Raw genomic sequence first — 17463 nt, 5'->3', positions numbered from 1 at the left:
GCTTTGGTCTCAGGACCCCTGAACGTTCTTAAACAATTAGGAGATCTCAAAGGTTTGTTACTGTTTGAAAGTGGGTAATATCTATTGATAATGGCTGCAAGAGAAAACTGTCCACCCTCAAACACACACAATTAATCAGCTGTCAGAGGATCACACCATCACACACCATCACAAACCATGTAGCCTCTGGAAAACACTACACATTTCCGACAGAATAAGAGTGAAAAGGGCAAATACAGCCTTGGTATTATTATGAAAAGAGTTTTGACCTCACAGAGACCCCTGAAAGGATCTTGGGACCACCACAGACCCCAAGTCCATACTTTGAGAACCTCTACAATAGGAAGTGACAAAAAGATAAGCAGCCAGGCAAGCTCATTCCAGAACTTGTGTGAGCAAATAAAAAAAGGCTGGACCAGTCAACAGGGAGAAAATAATGGCACAGGCTGGTAAAAGAATGGGATCGAGTCCAAAATATTTTCAAAGGTGTTCATGTGTTTTCCAACTTAAATTACATTTTTAAAGTTTGCATTAGCATCTAGTTAATACAACTATCACCTTAACTCTAAATGAATGATGCATGCTTCAAAAAGATTATAGAAATACCAACTGATATAACTTCTATATTAACTGACCACTGGGTTCATTTCTTATACCACCAACCACCTGCCTCTGATTCTTCATGGATAATCAATGCAACATGTTGTCCTTTTTTCCAGAAATGTCTTCACAGTATAACAAAGAGAGTGTATCTCTTTATAACCCGTTATAATTTATAAATTCTGAATGCTGATTAAGCATGCTAGTCCTCCCCAAACAATCAAGTCCTAACACGTCCATGATAATTAACACAACAAAATATGTTACCGCAATGGGATGAAGGTTTGTATCCCCTTTCCCCCACTACTCCACGTTCCTATGTTGAAACGTTAACCTCCCAAGTGACCGGATTCGAAGGTGAGGGCTTTGGGAGGTGATTATGTCATGAGTGTGGAGCTCTCAGGACCAGACTTGTGCCCTTATAAAGGGACCCCAGAGAGCTCCCTTGCCCCCTCTGAATGTGAGGATACAAGGAGGCTGCAGTCTCACCAGAATCCCACCGTGCTGGCACCCTGACCTTGGCCTTGCAGCGCCCAGAATTGTCAGAAACAAATTCCTGTCGTTTAAGAGCCACCATGTCAACAGTATTTTGTTTTAGCAGCCTGAACTAAAACAGAAATAAAGTCCTACCAGGAAATAAAAGCTGGGTGTGTCTGGAGGGATAGTGGAAGGCTTCCTTCCATCCCACGAAAATTAAAGTACTAATGGCTGGCAGAACCTCATCCACAGCCTCTCCAAGAGCTCTGTAACGCCTGTTTTCTTGTATTTCCTTTGGTTTTTATAATGATCTTTGAACTTTCCTCTATCTCAGAGCTGAAATTTCTCCCTTTCACAATTTCTCCCCTGAATTTGAACAGAGTAGCCAGTGGCCAGTCTTACAACAGGACCCTTTGATCCTATAATCTAATCTACACGTAAAAGGGTGAAAACCAGGTCCCCATGGGGATGGCAAGAGTTTACAGCTACCATTTATATTGAGTATTTACTGGGTGCCAATGCAGAGCATAAGGCGCCCAGAAGCCATTATCTCATTTTGGCCTTTCGTTACTATCATACCTATTTTACAGATGAAGAAACAGACTCAGAGGGCCGAAGTGGCTCGCTCTAGATCATACACTGAGGCCCCGGGGATCAGACCACCTGAGGAGTTCACGATGCTTCATTTCATCCACTTACCTCGGCCTCACGGCAGCCCCATGCACCAGGGCAGTATAAATAACTACAGTTGAGAATAAAGCCACTTACAGTTGATGCTGGGAGCCGGAACCTCAGGCACAGAGAGGTTAAGTAACTTAACCAAAATAGCAGTTAGTAAGTGGCAGGCACTGAACAGCATCTACCTTAAAGGGTGATTGCGAGGTTTAAATGTGTGGATGCACTTAAGTGAGAATGGTATCTGACACAGCAAGCACTCAATGAAAATTAGCCGCTCGAAGTACCATGCATACAGGAAATGTTCAAGGAAAAGCGGCCAGCAACACATGTGTGCCAAGAAAATAAAGATAATTATCCCAACTAGTCCCAAATAGCTTTAGTGCCCACAGCAACCCCAGCAAACGCTCTGCAATATCTCCAGTGATTCTAGCTGGTCATGCGCAAAAACTGGAATTTTTTTCATTTCGGCTATTAGAAGCACGTGATGGGGTGTGGTGGAAGGTGTGCGTGCTGGGTAGCAGTGGCCTTGGTTCCATCACCTTCTGAGCACGACATCTCGGAGACTGGGTTTCCCCAGCTGCAAAATGAGGACAATCCCCACTTCCCAGCCACACCAGGGCTGATGCCCTGCTGTTGCTCTGGCCAGCTTGTGTCTCCAATAAATCACAGACTTCCCTGGCAATTTCCCCCAGGACAGCTGCTGCTCAGCTCTTTCTGCTGCGTGCTGCTCCAGGATTGGAGCTGCTGGCCTGACAAGGGTCGGGGCAGACAAGAGAAACAACCGGTAGGAGCACCTATCCCCCAATCTTGGCATTGTGTGGGCACCCCGGGAGAGAGCAGGAAACAAATCCTCAAGTTCGCAGAATTCTAGCTTAACAAATACAGTCAGAGGCTTCATCAAGGAGATTTTTAAAGGAAAAAAATATGGTCTTTGTTATGGAAAAAGCCATGGGCTCCTTAGCCATCTCACCAGGAATCAACATTTAACCAGCACTCACTCTGTGAGATTTTTAACCAAGTTACCTTCTCTGAGCTATGGGCTCTTCATCCATACCTCACAAAGCAGGATAACACACAGAAATTCTTTGTAAACTGCGCTAGACAAATGTAAGATGCCAGCAACTTTTCATCTGTCAAAGGACTGTGCTGTGGAAAAGATGTGGACAGATAATTTAGGTCTTTGTGGAGAGCAAGTTCCAAGAGTCAGCAGATTTACAAGTAATCTTGAACAGAGCAAAGGGGCCACAGGGAAGATAACTAAGAATGCGGAGTGGGGAAGAGGAAGGAGCAGACGGTAAGTGTGGCTGTTACGAGGGTCAGCATGAGGCAATGCTCTTCCACTTGAAGGCAGTGATCTTCAGTTTCTAGAATTTTCTAAATTGTTTTTCCTTTCCGACAAAACCATCTCAGAGCTCAAACATAAAATCAGTTACTTAAAACATAAAACACAGTGCAATGATCAGTAAGTGTTTAAATCAATAAAAGCACGAATTTAAAGAGATCTGTCTGGTTCTGTGCCCTGATTGGGTGGTGGCTGCACACTCACCCTGATGAGAAATCTCAGTCATCTGGAAAATGAGCTCTACTGTCTCTAAGACTCTTTCTGGCTCTGAAATGCCAAGTTTACATTATTTCCCTTGAACTCTTAGAAGTGCTGAAATTCCTACCCCCGGCCCTCCTGGTCAGTCCTACAGACGATACTTCTCCCAGACTCTCCATAGTCCCAATTCTTCCACGGTTCACCTTTGCCGAAGTTCAACAGCCCCTCCTCACCTCCCCTGCCCCCGCACACACACACACTGCTTTTTTGTGCGTGCGTGCGTGTGCATGCATGTGTACTCATTTGTTCAAATGGAGTTCATTCTACTGGCTCCCAGGCTTTGGAGATTAACAAACAAATAAGGAAAGTCCTGTCCTCAAAACAGTTATGCGACAGACTCGAAAGCAACATCTCGACACAGTGGGTTCTACGGGAAAAGGCTCAGCTGGCTGGAGAAGGGAGTGACCCCACACAATTTACTGTTGCCCAATCATCACACAGTCGTGAGAAAGAATGGGTGGCTCCAAGGCCAAGGGGACCTTCCCAGGGAATGAAAAGCCACTCGGTCCTCTCTGAGTTAGCAGACAAACGAACATAGCAATTTATCCTATAACAAGAGAGTCAAACAAGGTTAGGCCCTCAGGAAGCAACCACTGCCGCTTCAGAAACAAACACAAATTAACTCACTCTGGGTAACAATTCATGCTGGGTGTGGAACAAATCTACCTCCCTTCACGCTGCTTACATTTCCAGGGGGAAGATCACTGGCAGAAATGAAATATCTGATGAATAATACTGGTGGTATTCATACTCTTGTACTCCGTGCATAAAGTGTTCATATATTTTTAAACTATGGATTTAAAGACGTGAATTTTCATTCCATGTCAACTTTTTTTTTTTAAACCGGCTAGAATGCCAAAGGCCATGACGTGACATCGAAGAGCAGAAGTGATCTGGTTTGAAACTTTTTTTTTTTTTTTAAACCGGCTAGAATGCCAAAGGCCATGATGTGACATCGAAGAGCAGAAGTGATCTGGTTTGAAGAGCAGAAGTGATCTGCCGTAGACCAGCTGTACCATGTGGACACTCACTGATCTTCTCTAAACATCTATTCTCTCCCTACAAAGTGGAGAAACTCTTGCAAAGCGGTTTTAAGGATTAGAAATACATGAAGAACTTAATACAGTACTAGGCTCCAAAGAGAAGCTTTACAAATTGTGGCTATTATAATATTATAATGGCTCCTGAATGCTTCTTCAAACATGGTAATGAATGCTGAAACATTTCCAGGTTTCACAGTAAAATATGAGGTTTATTTTGGGGGGAGGAAGGGTGTTGAGGAGTGGTGTTTTTTATTTTTTCTAACAATATTTAGTGTGATTTAGTACTGCCACATGGTTGCAGAGGTACTATCAGATAAAAACTAAGTCACTAAGTCAAGTGACATGATGAATTATAGCAGGAAGTGAATTTGGTACTCAACATGAATGACAGCTCCAGAGGAAAGCACGCCCACCACCCACAGCATGCCTGGGTAAGCTCAGGGCACCAGGAAGGCCATGCTGCTCCCCGCAATGGATGTATGATTCAAGAGTCACAATGTCAAGTTCCTGCCCATTACTCATGCTTGTAAGGGTGAGCGTGGGTGAAGCGCCCACCGTGTCTAGCACCATGAGCAGACTCGACTTAGCAGTAATCGTGGGATCTTGGGTCAGAAATGCAAGCAGAGCGGCTGGGAGCGGGGAGCTAGAAGCAGATCTTAGCGTGGACCTTGGCGCTTTCCTTTCAGGAGTATAACCTGAGCCAGGAAACTGCCCACCACCAAGCCGCAGGCTCCTCATCTGAAAAGTTAAGTGTTACATCGCAGATCTGCTGTGAGGATCAAATGATACAATATATGTCGAGCACCTGGTACCTCTCTGAGTCTGTTTCCACGATGTGACCCCACAAGGCCTGGATGCCCCGGCTCTGCTGGGTCAGGACACCATGCACTGTAAGAAGTGCGCATGGCTGTAGGACCGTGACGCTTGTGATGCCTTACCACATCCTCAAGGGAAATCTCAGCCTCAGGAATGGGCCTCTTAGATACCTTAGGAACCAAGAGAAAGCACTGGCTTCCAGTTTCCAGGTTTGCTGGGAAAGCCTCCTTACAAACGCATAATATAACAAACTCGCATGACAAAGTGACTGGGCTCTCCCTAGCCAAGGGCCAACTGGGGGACGTCTGAAAAATGACTTGGCTTCAAAAAATGTGCCAACTCTCATAAAAAAGAAGTTCAAGCTGCTTTTGATGCCTTCTCCTCCTCCACTTGGCCTTAGCTGGCCTCACTTGTAGAGGGGCTCCCTCCTGAAAACACCTCCCCGCCCCCCACTTCTCAACCAAGGGTTAAGTAGGAAACACTCTAACTAGCTAACTCACAACCACATGCGAATGATGTGGCAGTACTTGGATCTGCAAAAGATAATCTACTAACCAAAGGAGTCTCTCACCGGAAGAGATGGCCTATGGAGTTGGCAGGGGAAATGAAAGCAGAGGAGCTAACCAGGGCCGGGCCGGGCCGGGCCAGGCCAGGCCGGGCCGGGCCAGGCCAGGCCAGGTGACACCCTGGCTAGTTGTCCCACAGACTCTGTGTCTGATGACTAACCACCTCCCTCTTCCTAGTAAATGTTCCGGGCACAGGCCTTAACAAGCTGATCTCCCTGGTAAGAAGTCACCACTGAGGGGCCTGTGGGCTGACCAGGCAGAGCTGCCCACATCCCCGTGACACTGAGATGACAGTGGCTCTCAACTCGCCACTCTGCTCAGCTGTCTGCAAACGCCCATGCTCATTCCTTTCCCCGCTTTGCCTCACAGCACCTTCCAGCACACCAGCACACCCAAAGTCCACCTTGTTTTCCTTTGGAGCAACTTTTTAGTCAAGGCCTTACTCAAAGCCGTCCCTGTGGGAAAATCCTTTCACAGGCTGCCCAGGGCAAGATGACAAATATGCCAGACATTTATAAATACACCTGGCTTTTGACCCAATAATTCTACTCCTAGGAATCTATCAACGAGCGTGCAGATAACAACGGCTACTCAGACAGTCACGGTTCTCTCACAACCATGGGTCCTCCTTTGGGGAAACTGCTGAGCCAACTTCCTCAGTTGGGGGCAAGTTAAGGGGAGGAGGGACATGCCATTAATACAGCAACACGCCTTAGCGAACGTCATTGAAGGCTTTTTAATATGGAAAATGTTCGCGGTGTGTTCAAAAAATAAGCAGAATATGGATCTACCTGGAAGAAATATGCGGAGTGAGAGTGGTGGCTATCTCTAGCTGGTAGGATAAGGGATGACTTTCGAATTTTCTTTTTTATGCTTATCCTAGTTTTTTTACAAAGGGAATACTTTGTTGTAAATAAAATCCCTTTTATTTTTCATATGAAAAAAACTGTTAGGAACACAAGTATGTTAAGAACAGATTATAGCATGTTACATGACACCAGAAAGATGCAATCAAAACTATCCGGACTTGAAAACTCAGGACTAACAACCCATTTCTCCAAAAAATTACAAGGGGGCGGGGGGAACAAGAAAAAAGAGGGGGTACCAGAGATTTAAGAGATTTTAAATATATATCAGTCAGTTCCAACATAAAGATCTCATCTGGATCCCGATTTGAACAAATCATTAAAAAAAAAATAGGCAACTGGGGAACTGAACATTGACTGATGAGATGAGCAAGTGTTCGTTTTTTTGATATGATCATGGTATGTGGTTCAGCCGTTTTTTTATTTTCGAGTCTATAAAATATTTATGGACGAGATAAAACAATGTCTGAGATAAAAGAACGAGGGGTGGGGGTAGAGATGAACACCAGACTGGCCAAAGCACATCCCTGTTGAAGCTGGTTGACAGGTGCCTGGCAATTCACACTGGTCTCTCGACTTTTCTGTATGTGTAAAAGGTAAACATGTGCCAAGAGAAAAAGCACTGGGCTGAGCTACTGAGAAAAAAGGGATTAGGAAAGGGACATGTATGCACACGGGGGACTCTAACAGTGCAGGGTACCGCAAAATTATCCAATAATAAAATGGTTTTCTGAAATTATTTTTTTTATTTAAAAAAATCAAAAAGGGAAACATCAAATTTAATTTAAATTAAAAAAAATCAAATTGTCTGAAAAAGCAATGGAGCAAATCAACTCCTGAAAAAGAGTGCTGAATCTCAGTGATCACATTTATTGGAAGGGTGAGAGAAAAATAAAAATGGCATTTAGCTTAAGAATTTGTGAGTCATCAGCATATCAACTGATTTCAGGAGCAGAAGGAAGAATCTTTGGTCATTTCTTAATATCAAAATCTCTGCAGGTTTCTCTTTTGACTTCTACATTTAAAGAAGCAACCATACAAAGTCTCTAGCTTTCTACACAGGATAAATTCTTTGTTTCAGCCAACTCTCAATGGAGGGGCAACTAGTACGACACCATCTTCCCGGACAACGCCCTCGCAATATTCCATTTTGTTGATGTGTATATCTCTTCATATGTTTCTTCATCAGTTTCTACAGTCGTCACAGTTTATTCCACATCTCCCAATATCATATTTAAATGTTGATCATAAGCATGTAATCTACCTCGAAGCTCTGTTATTTCTCATTTTCACATAAATTCGCTCATCCAGGCTGACCCTGATGAGATCCAAGGGCTCTTCTATGGTGTTGGTAGTTTCTTCCTGGTCCATGTCATCCGCCCCATTTCAAATCGTGCCATGTTTTTTTTTTTTTTTTAATTATTATTCAAAAGGTATTCTTTAAGTTAAAAATTATTTGACCAAATATCTCATAGTTCTGTCTCTTTCACATGGGACTTATTCTGAGTGTGTGTGTGTGTGTGCGCGCGTGATATAACACATGCGACTAAACGGCAGCACTGACCTCGAGCTTCGGCGTGCTCTTTTTCCAGTCTTGTGACCTTTGATAAGTCGTCGTTAACTTTTGAGTCCGTTTTCTCGTCGTGTCAGATGAGGGAACGGTGGCTCTGTTGCCTCACAGAGTGTTGTGTGGATAGGACGGGACAAGACGTAGGAGAGCGCGTTGTAAATTGTCACGATGTTGGAGGGTGAACCGAGAGCACAGCTGCTAATAAAATCACGTGATTTGTTCCTTAACCATTCGTAAAGGAAAATCGGAGGCCAACTCTGAAACATCAATGCTCTCATTAACTCCTCCAATACCACATCATGAAATAAATGGCTGCCCAGACCACAGACACACATTATCTAAATTTAAATGCCTCCCACTCGACTTAAAGGAAACAAATCAGGAGGGAAAAATGCCTTCCTTTTCCACTGGCAGATGTGTCCTGTTTGTGTGTGTATATGTGTTTGTTTCCATCGAGAAAGTAAACACTGATGTGACTCCCAGGGGAAGGGTGGTGGAAGCGGGGTGCAGGCTATGGAGCCCCCAGAACTAGGCTTGATCCCCGGTCCATCACATACCGGCGGGTGACATGAGCATTAGCAATAATCTATATAAAGGAGGCAGCACAGGGCTGGGGCTCAAAAAAGTGAGAGCTCTCACTGCCCCTGAAACAGCCAAGCCAGAGAAAGACTGCAGGCCGCAGACGCCGACAGGGCAGACCCAGAATCTGGCTCGGGATTTGGGTCTGCCACAAACCTATGGCATGGCCTTCGGGAAATTTAGTAACTGAGGGTTTTTCCAATTGTTCTGCGCCCTCAGTAGGCATACAACTGAAGTCCAGAGATGCAGACAGCACTATTTGGAAAACCATTATAAATCAAATGCAGTTTCACTATAATCCTCATTATTTTAGTCAAATTTATGAGTGCCAACTAGGTAAGAAAAAGAAAAGCAGGGGCATCCACGGACCTGAAGTTCTTACAATCTAAATCTACTGAAGTGAAAACATGTATGAACATGAGTAAGTCCGTAATTTAGTTCATTAGTCAATCAATGACAAAATTATCCTAAAATCAGAGGGGGAAAAATGCTGCGTCCGTGGCCATCCGGCTGGCATTTAATTCCCTGTCAGGAAGTTCTGACTCAACTCTAACCTAAATGTCTCAGGCTTCAGCTGAAGCCAAGTTCCTGATGGTTTGGTCCCATTACCATTCTATTCACGACATCGAGCATTTTTCTTGAGAACAAGTCTGAGGTATGGATTGGGCCAAACCCTTTCTAAGCCTAGCTCGTCATCTGTGAAATGGGGAGAGAGCCCCAGCCCTGCGGGGCTGCCGGAAGGATTACATTAAACGAGATGATGTGTGTAGGGCACCCAGCATGGCACCCAGCACAGAGTAGGTGCTTAACTGTCCTACTGGTGGATTCTGAATTTGTTCACTCTTACACACAAAATGCAGACGCCTGGGGACGGCGACAGCGGCAGATAACTTGACACCACTACATTTACAGGGAGGCCGTGCGTTCATTCACTTGCACTACTATGAGAAATATTAAAGCGGCAGCAGCTGCTGGACTAGCAGTGAACGCTTATTTTGATTTGCACTTTGTGGAAATAAGGAGTATCTCATTTTATGTAAGTGCTGTTAATGTGAATAAACATTACAAGGAAAAGGAAATGGGCTTCATAAAAAAATGATTAATGAAACATAAAGGGAGACTCCCCACGTTTCAAAACAATGAAGATGCTCAAATTGTATTGTGTGTGTAGCTTGGTCAGTGAAGAAGCCACCTAACAGAAGGAAAGCTGTCAGCCCTTGTCAGACTTTTAAGCGTTTTCTGCTGTTTGACACTGAGAGAAAACCAATCAAACCAGAAAACTTCCCAAACGGAGCCTGTTTCCCCACCGAGTCTTCCATCACCCCCAGTACCTATGGAGGTTATTTTTGAGCATCGTGTCCTCACTGTGGGTTGAAATGGCAATGGAGAGTTTCTGCTCTGACCACACCCTGTGGACTGCGGGTCTTTGTTGACCCCGTCAGGAAAGCCACAAGCCGTCAGGAAAGCCACAAGCCGTCAGGAAAGCCACAACGCTCTGACCGCAGCCCTTCAAAGTGTCCCAAATGAACACAGGGTGGCAAGGTCGAAGGGAGGCTGCAGTGAGGAGGGCGGAGACCCTAACGTCCTCCCAGAGCCCCGGGTGCATGGCTGCCTCACCTTCCCCACCGGCTCTCCTGACGAGCCGTGGGGTAGTGTCTTCTCCACTCAGCTCTCACTCCAAAGGACGAAGATGACGGGGCCAGAAGACCCAGAGCCTAGCTCCGGGCGTGGTCCCGGTGGACAGAGAAGGTGCTTCCCTCTCTTCTTACCCTTTTCTGAGGATCACTCCATCACCCACCCACCCCTGTCCCTGCTGAAGGGAGGACTTAGTCCTGTGCATCAGGTAATCCCACCAGCCGGCCAAAGCGACCGCCTCACCCAAGCTGGGCCAATCCGATCCTCCCTCAGATTCAGCTGGTATGGGGACCAGAGCTTAGGGGCATGGAGGGCCAGGTCTGCCATCCTCTGCCATGTCCCCAGAAGAGGACACCCTCATTTCCTTCTACTCATGTTCCATTAAATACCCCCATGAGTCTTTCCAATAAACCCTCGTTTGGCCTGAATTAGCTGTATCCTGTTTTGCTGTGGGTAGTAGAACCTGTTACTTACAACAAAGGAGCCTAACACCCTGGGGTGTTCTGGCCTCGGTCTCCTCATCCATAGGAGGAGGAGTTGGACGAGGTGGTCTCGAAGGCTCTTCACAGCTCAGTCAAGTTTATTCCACAACAACACAGTCATCGTGGCAGGTGCTGGGCTGGGCATGGCGGGGACAAGGCCACGCTTGCCCTAGCCCCTAAGCACAATGCTACGGAAACACAAGACAGCCAGGCTGAATTCATAATGGAAAGAGCTTACATCTTCATCCAGAGCGCGTCTGGGGGGAAAGGGAGGGCCTAGCTCGACTTAGCCAACTCCGCTTTCTGGAAGAGTTGGTACCAAAATGCAATTGTTTTTTGGGCTTTACCTCCCTGGCATATGAGGTTCTGATTTTGTTTTCCTAGCTTCTGGGTGGCTAAACTGGGTACTGTCTTATCAAAGAGACATATATTCCAGCTCTCTTGGGAAAATTATACCATAGCCTTGGCATTGAAATTCTGTTCTTACGTAAGTGACCACAAACGGCGCCACGACGCAAGGCTGCTCAGGACATGCTCTGGGCCGGAACAGCCCACGTGAGTCTGTTAAGACCCAGTGGGATCAAGGGCCTCCAGGTCTGACCCGACCCCTGCTCCACAAATAATTAAGGCTCATCCTACTGACGCTGAAAAGACATCACAAGGCACAGAGAGATGCAAATCCAAGGACAGATCCTTTTCACTTTAAGGGGCTTGCCTCCAAACCCAAACAGAATTCCTTGTGGTCTCAGTGCTTCAGGCTCTAATCAGGAAAGCGCACAACCTGGCTGCCACGCTCTGTTCCAGTCAGGGCCAAGGCATAAATGCTTCCCCCTGCACCTCCCCACAAATAACCACAATCGAATACCTGCATTTATTATGTGACAGAGAATGTGGCTTCTTACCCCAGAGGCCCAGCAGAAATCCAAAGTGCCAACGCTGTCCTGGCTTTGACGCACCGATGGAGGGGACATGGTAGAGGGGGTTGGAGGGGACGGACACAGAAAGAATCAGCAGTGACACAAGTAAACACGAACAATGAGGTTGCAACGGCAGAGTCAACCGGGCTGGCCTGAGTCAGAGGGGGCAGCACGGGTCACTGGTTCCCTCGCTTCAGAGTAGAGTAGCACTCACCAAGGGCTGAGTATATAGTAAAACTGAGTTGAGGGTCTATTTCAGATTAAGTTGGCTTTGACCATAACCCCCAATGGTCAAAGTGCTTCAGGCTACCACAGTCCTCCCTCTAGTCCCCTCTGTGCCTCCACTGTCCAGGGCCTCGAAGGCACACAGCTGACTCCGTCATCTGACTTCATCACCTACCCTTCCAAAATGTGTCTACCAAGTCTTGTCCTCACAGTTACATATTCAAAGGACTAATCCAATAATAACACATAGAAAACGCAATGAGGATAAAAATAATCATTTATTGAGCACTTACCACACCAGTCACTGTTGTAAGCACTTTACATGTACTGACTCACTAAGAGGTAGGTACAATCCCTGGGAGGGAACTGAGAGATGCAGTAGGGGGTCAGTGACCTGTGTGACATATACCAGACCACAGGAGGACTGCAATTAACCTAGGCAAGAAAACATCTTCCTCCTCAAGCCAAATGTCGCCACTCGTCCGGAGTGGAGAGAACCTGCCCATATCCCCATCAAGGAATGCTCCTCACCTCCTCCCTCCCCACCCCACAGGAGGAGCGCTGACGAATGTGACTGGTCAGACCTTGTCATTCATAGGGCCACACTTCACCAGTAATGAAGTCACCTGATGAGTGTCTCACATGCATTATCTCAAAACAATGCCATTTATCAATTGAGGAAACTGAGGCTCAGATGCAAAGTGATCGCTCACCCATCACTTACTCAGGCTTAAATGATACATGTCAGAATGGCTAAGGCCAAGGTCTGGCTCTAGTTCCCAAATGACTAGGTTACGTAAATGGAAACCACCTCTCTGAGGCTCCCTTGACTCACAGACATGAAGGCAAAGGTCTGGATAGTGTCTTAACGTCCACAAATGCTTCTAATGAAAGGCTCTTAGCCCAACATCAGTGAAGCCTGCTGTGGCCTCGTGTAGCATCATGGTATGTCTTGTGAGACACAGCATACTGGCTAGCATTGGAGGTTCCTAAACCCAGGTTTACTGTCCACCCCTCCAACTTGGAAGCAATTTCTAGAGAGATGAATGAAAGAGCTCTCTCCCCACCCCCACCAGTAAAAGCAGCTTCCATAGCTGTCTGGCAGCAGACGGCTAAGAGCCTGGGCTAGGAGTCAGGAGACCTGGAAATTCAAATCCCCGCCTAATTTCCCTCCCGTCTTCAGTCTCGTCTCTGAGCCCTGGTTTATTCATCTGTAAGAGAGTGACAGAAAGCTATGAGACAGAGGGTTTATCAGATGGTAGCTATGGACAGTGCTTTTCAAACCCTGAAGGTGTACACAGAAGGCAAACAGCATTAGCTTAGAATACCCCACTAACAAGTTTGTTTTAGAAAGAGCTTGAGTACAACAAACAAGAAGTTTCCTTCTCTCTTTGCAGGCAAATATATGTTTCCTTCACTGACCTTTGCTGATTCTGTCCTAAAAAGCTCACCCCAAGTACCTGTGGATTGGGTCACAGGGTTGGGCCACAGAGCCCAGAATCCTACGTGGGACAGTGGTATCAATGGAAGGCACGTTCGCCTTTTGTTGTTTTGTCTCAAGAGATAGGGACAAACAAAGCGCATTTTCTTTACCTTAAGCAATGCGCAGGACCAACCCTGATTTTATCAAAAGCGCTCCTGAGACTAGTTTTTCTTTAAGACTGCAACCAAGTTTAGCAGCTGCTGTATGAGAAGCACCTCCTATTACGCTTATCAGCTTTCAACATTTCAGAGAAGTAATGCTCTTGCCTTCTCGCACCGGGAGCCAATGAACAAGATCGGACCTCCAGCCCCACCCACAGAGGTCCTCCCTGTGAGTCAGTGAACAACACCACAGGACCTGACAGCATTTGCCAAAGACTGATAACCTCTAGTCATCAGCATGGAAGAAGAAGCCCAAAAGAACATGGAGAAAAACTAAAACTTATATGGAGAGTGAGCAAATGCAGATGAAGTCTGACTGGTATGCACAGAGATGCCATAGAAATTAGGATTAATTCCCAAATCCACTAATTTGGGATTAATTCCCAAACCCACTAATTACTGTTGGTGTGACCTTGGGCAAAGACTTAACTGTTGTAAGAGGGGGGTCAACGATAATGGTAGGGTGAATGTAAGCATTAAATAACAGCATGAATAGGGCTTGCGCATTGTAGGAACACTGACAACTGGGAACTACTGTTATTACCACAGAAATCTTGATTACAAATCTACATTCCACACTTTCACTCATTTCTTCATTCGGCCAAACATTTCTATGCCATCAGAAAGGACCGAACACATCACCTGCATACGTTAGGACATGCGAGCCTCTGATGCAGGACCCACACATGGTTGTCAGCCCCCTTAAGAAAATTTAGACCGTGTACTTCTCGAGGGCAAGGTGGTTCACCTGCGCACCCCCAGGGCCCAGCACGCTGCTGGGCACGAACAGGCGCTGGATCGTGTGTATATTCACTGGATATTTTGAGTGATTTCACTTGTATTGCTAGGGTGAATGTCCTACGTTACTTCCTATGAACTGTCCTTTTCTACCTTAAGAGTGACAGCCTTGTTTACCTCTTTCTCAAAGAGGATTAGTTTCTCCACAACCAATTCAGATAACAACCCAATACCTCAAAGTGACTTGCGCACAGCAGGTCAAAAATGCGTTGGGTAAATGCAGTTCCTAAATTAGGCCCAAATAAGTTCCCGCATTTGAATCTGAAAACCCATAACCAAACCTTTGAAAGCATGGGGGAAAACAGTATATTTAAGTATTATACTTTAGAACTGCAAGGAACGTGAACATAAGGAAAACTAAGCCACTTGGGAATTTAGGCACCTCTGTTTCATGAGACCAAAATTAGAAGGTACCACAAAAGTGAAGTCTCCGACGTTCTCTGCAAAGCCACTGAAATAGGTCTTGGTAGACACTTAGAACATCTATTTTCTATCTTGACTGCTTAAGGGTTTCCCAACTCCATTTACTTACTAGCCATTTCACCCTGGAGACAAACAACTCAATCCCTAGGCCTCAGTTTTCTTCTCTGTAAAATGGAGATAACAACTGTCTGCCCATGATGGGCCTGGCACAGGACAGGTGCTCAGTAAATGAGAACACACCTCCTCCATCGTCACCAAGGATAAAGTGCCAACCGAGCACTAAATAACCAGGTGAACCTTCGCTGAATTCTCCCCTTCACCAAGCACTCAGTACTGACCAGTCTAAGCCCCAGACAGTGGTCCAGGAATGCCTGCCTGCTTCCCTCTCGGGAAAACTGTCTTCTCCTGGCCTCCTAGTCATTTACTCATTACTACCAAATGGTCACGAGTAACACAGTGCACTTCGGTCTGCTTTGGTTGCTGAATAAGCAAAACACTGGCTTTTTGCTTGGAAAACACTCACACACCAGGATGAAACCTTGGCAGCCAAGCCACTCCTGCTTCCCAAAGGCAGCCACTCAGTGTATGCCAGCCACGTCATGACTCCCAGAGTCACAGGGGGGCCCTACACCCCCAAAGGTGAAGCCCGGAAGTAAACTCTTTGCCACTTTTACCACGTATTTCTGACCCTAGAGTGCTCATCACAGAGAGATTTCAATAAAAGCCCCATCTGTGAAGCACGGCCCACTCTTTGCCAATGAGACACAGCAAAGGGAGAGAGTGGGTTAAATTGGGATTCCAAGCTTGGAGCTCTAGCACAGCTTTTTGGTTGAGACTTACGCATAATAATTAGGACTCCAAAGAGCAAAAAAGTTAGTAAATGAACAGGAAGACATTTAATTACTAGAACTAGAAAAGAGTTTTTAAAAAGAAAGAATTCCAAGCTGCCAAAATTAATTCCTATTCCTGAGTTTCCACATCACCAAAAAAGTACCCAAAAGTTCTATTCCTAAGAATAACCACAAGATAACACAAACAGCATTCTTAAAGTTTCCAAGTATCTCACTTGTGAAACATATGCCAACAAGATTTCGTGGTTTGCCCCGAAAGTTTCTTGTATTTCGAAGGTAATAACCTTAACCTTCATATTTTTTAAGACCTGAACTCTTAACCACTTAAGATATTTATGATAATGTGCCCCTTCCATATAAGCTTTGGGGGAAAATATAAATTCAGCTGTGGTGGTGATCAATAAGAAATTAAAAGGTTTATTTCACATTTATGCAAAAGTCACTCACACTCATGGGTCCACTCATGCATCATGATTCAGGAGTTAAAAGATACAAATTGGGGACAATGACTTCTTGACCAGTACTGTACTCAAGTTCAGAAAAAGAATTACCAAATTACTGTGCCATTCTGAGTGAAACATTTACTGTTACATTTTTGAGAACATGAGTATTATCAACGTACTCTAACAGGACACTTTTGAACTTCTGGAATTTTGAACTTCCAATTCCTTCTCAAGTTCATAAGTGACCACATTTGTATTACGATTGGATCTATTTTTCTACCAAACCTTGCAAAACAGTATTCCTAACACACACACACACACACACACACACACACAATAGCATCTCTTGCATTTGCTTTTAAATTTAGTTACCCCAAACTAAGATCAAGAGCAGCTGCAAGTAATTTAACATTAATCCTATCTCTTGGCGTTTCTGCAAAAGATGGGCACATACCCCTACAAATAGCATCACCAACTACTTACCCTTATCACACCCCACCCAAATAGAATACAGTAACACTATCTGAACGTGCAGAAAGGGAAAGTTAAAATAACTGACAGCTCCATTAGCAGGCGCTGAAGAAGTTATCTGGAAGGAAAATAACTGCTCAGTCTAATCAATGTCACATCCTTTAGAGGCACATACAATTAGTACAGAAAAAGGATGCAAAATGCTCCTATATCAGCATGTTTCAATTTATCACAATTAAGTGAAGGACAGACACATCGTGGGGTGCAATGCCTGGCAACTCCATTTAATCCCGGACACTAAGCATCAGGCCGATGCAACAGACTGACAGTTCACAAAGAGAACCAAAAAAAAAAAAAAAAAATTACCTCTGGCTTTCAGGCAAGCCCAGTTAGGTAACATTTCTCTCACTGAATTTCAATATTCAGTTCCATAACCCAACATTAACTTCAGAAAGAACCCTAGAAGCATCCTCACCCAGCATAAAATGTTCAGACTAATTTGCAGCACTTGGCAGGGTAAGATGGGACCCAGCACCACCAGAAATCTCTCTGCTCCTATAATTTAGGGCCCCTGTGCTTCAGAATACCAGTTCTACCTGTAACCTGGTCTGCAAGTATTAAAGTCCCGTATCAAGAGCAATCTGCCTACAGAAGCCCGAGCTTCTTCGTATTACAGAGGGCTGTCCATGGCCATCTTAAATCAGAAAGAGCTCCCCAAACCTCAAACCAACCAACGACATGATAATCCACCCAGAGAAAACGCTCTGCCTTTCTAACTT

General features: G+C 45.2%; 1 protein-coding gene and 1 pseudogene across 1 annotated transcript in view; both read right to left on the bottom strand.

Annotated features, from left to right (window-relative positions):
• Nucleotides 1–17463, bottom strand: part of ASAP1 (ArfGAP with SH3 domain, ankyrin repeat and PH domain 1) — a 300508-nt gene that overhangs the window by 250134 nt on the left and 32911 nt on the right. The window lies entirely within an intron of this gene.
• On the bottom strand, nucleotides 4128–8032 carry LOC105301251 (annotated as a pseudogene).

This window comes from Pteropus vampyrus, unplaced genomic scaffold (assembly GCF_000151845.1).
Source record: "Pteropus vampyrus isolate Shadow unplaced genomic scaffold, Pvam_2.0 Scaffold232, whole genome shotgun sequence".
Classification (NCBI taxonomy): domain Eukaryota; kingdom Metazoa; phylum Chordata; class Mammalia; order Chiroptera; family Pteropodidae; genus Pteropus; species Pteropus vampyrus.
Note: the sequence above shows the minus strand (reverse complement) of the source record. Positions and strands in the feature narration are given on the sequence as shown.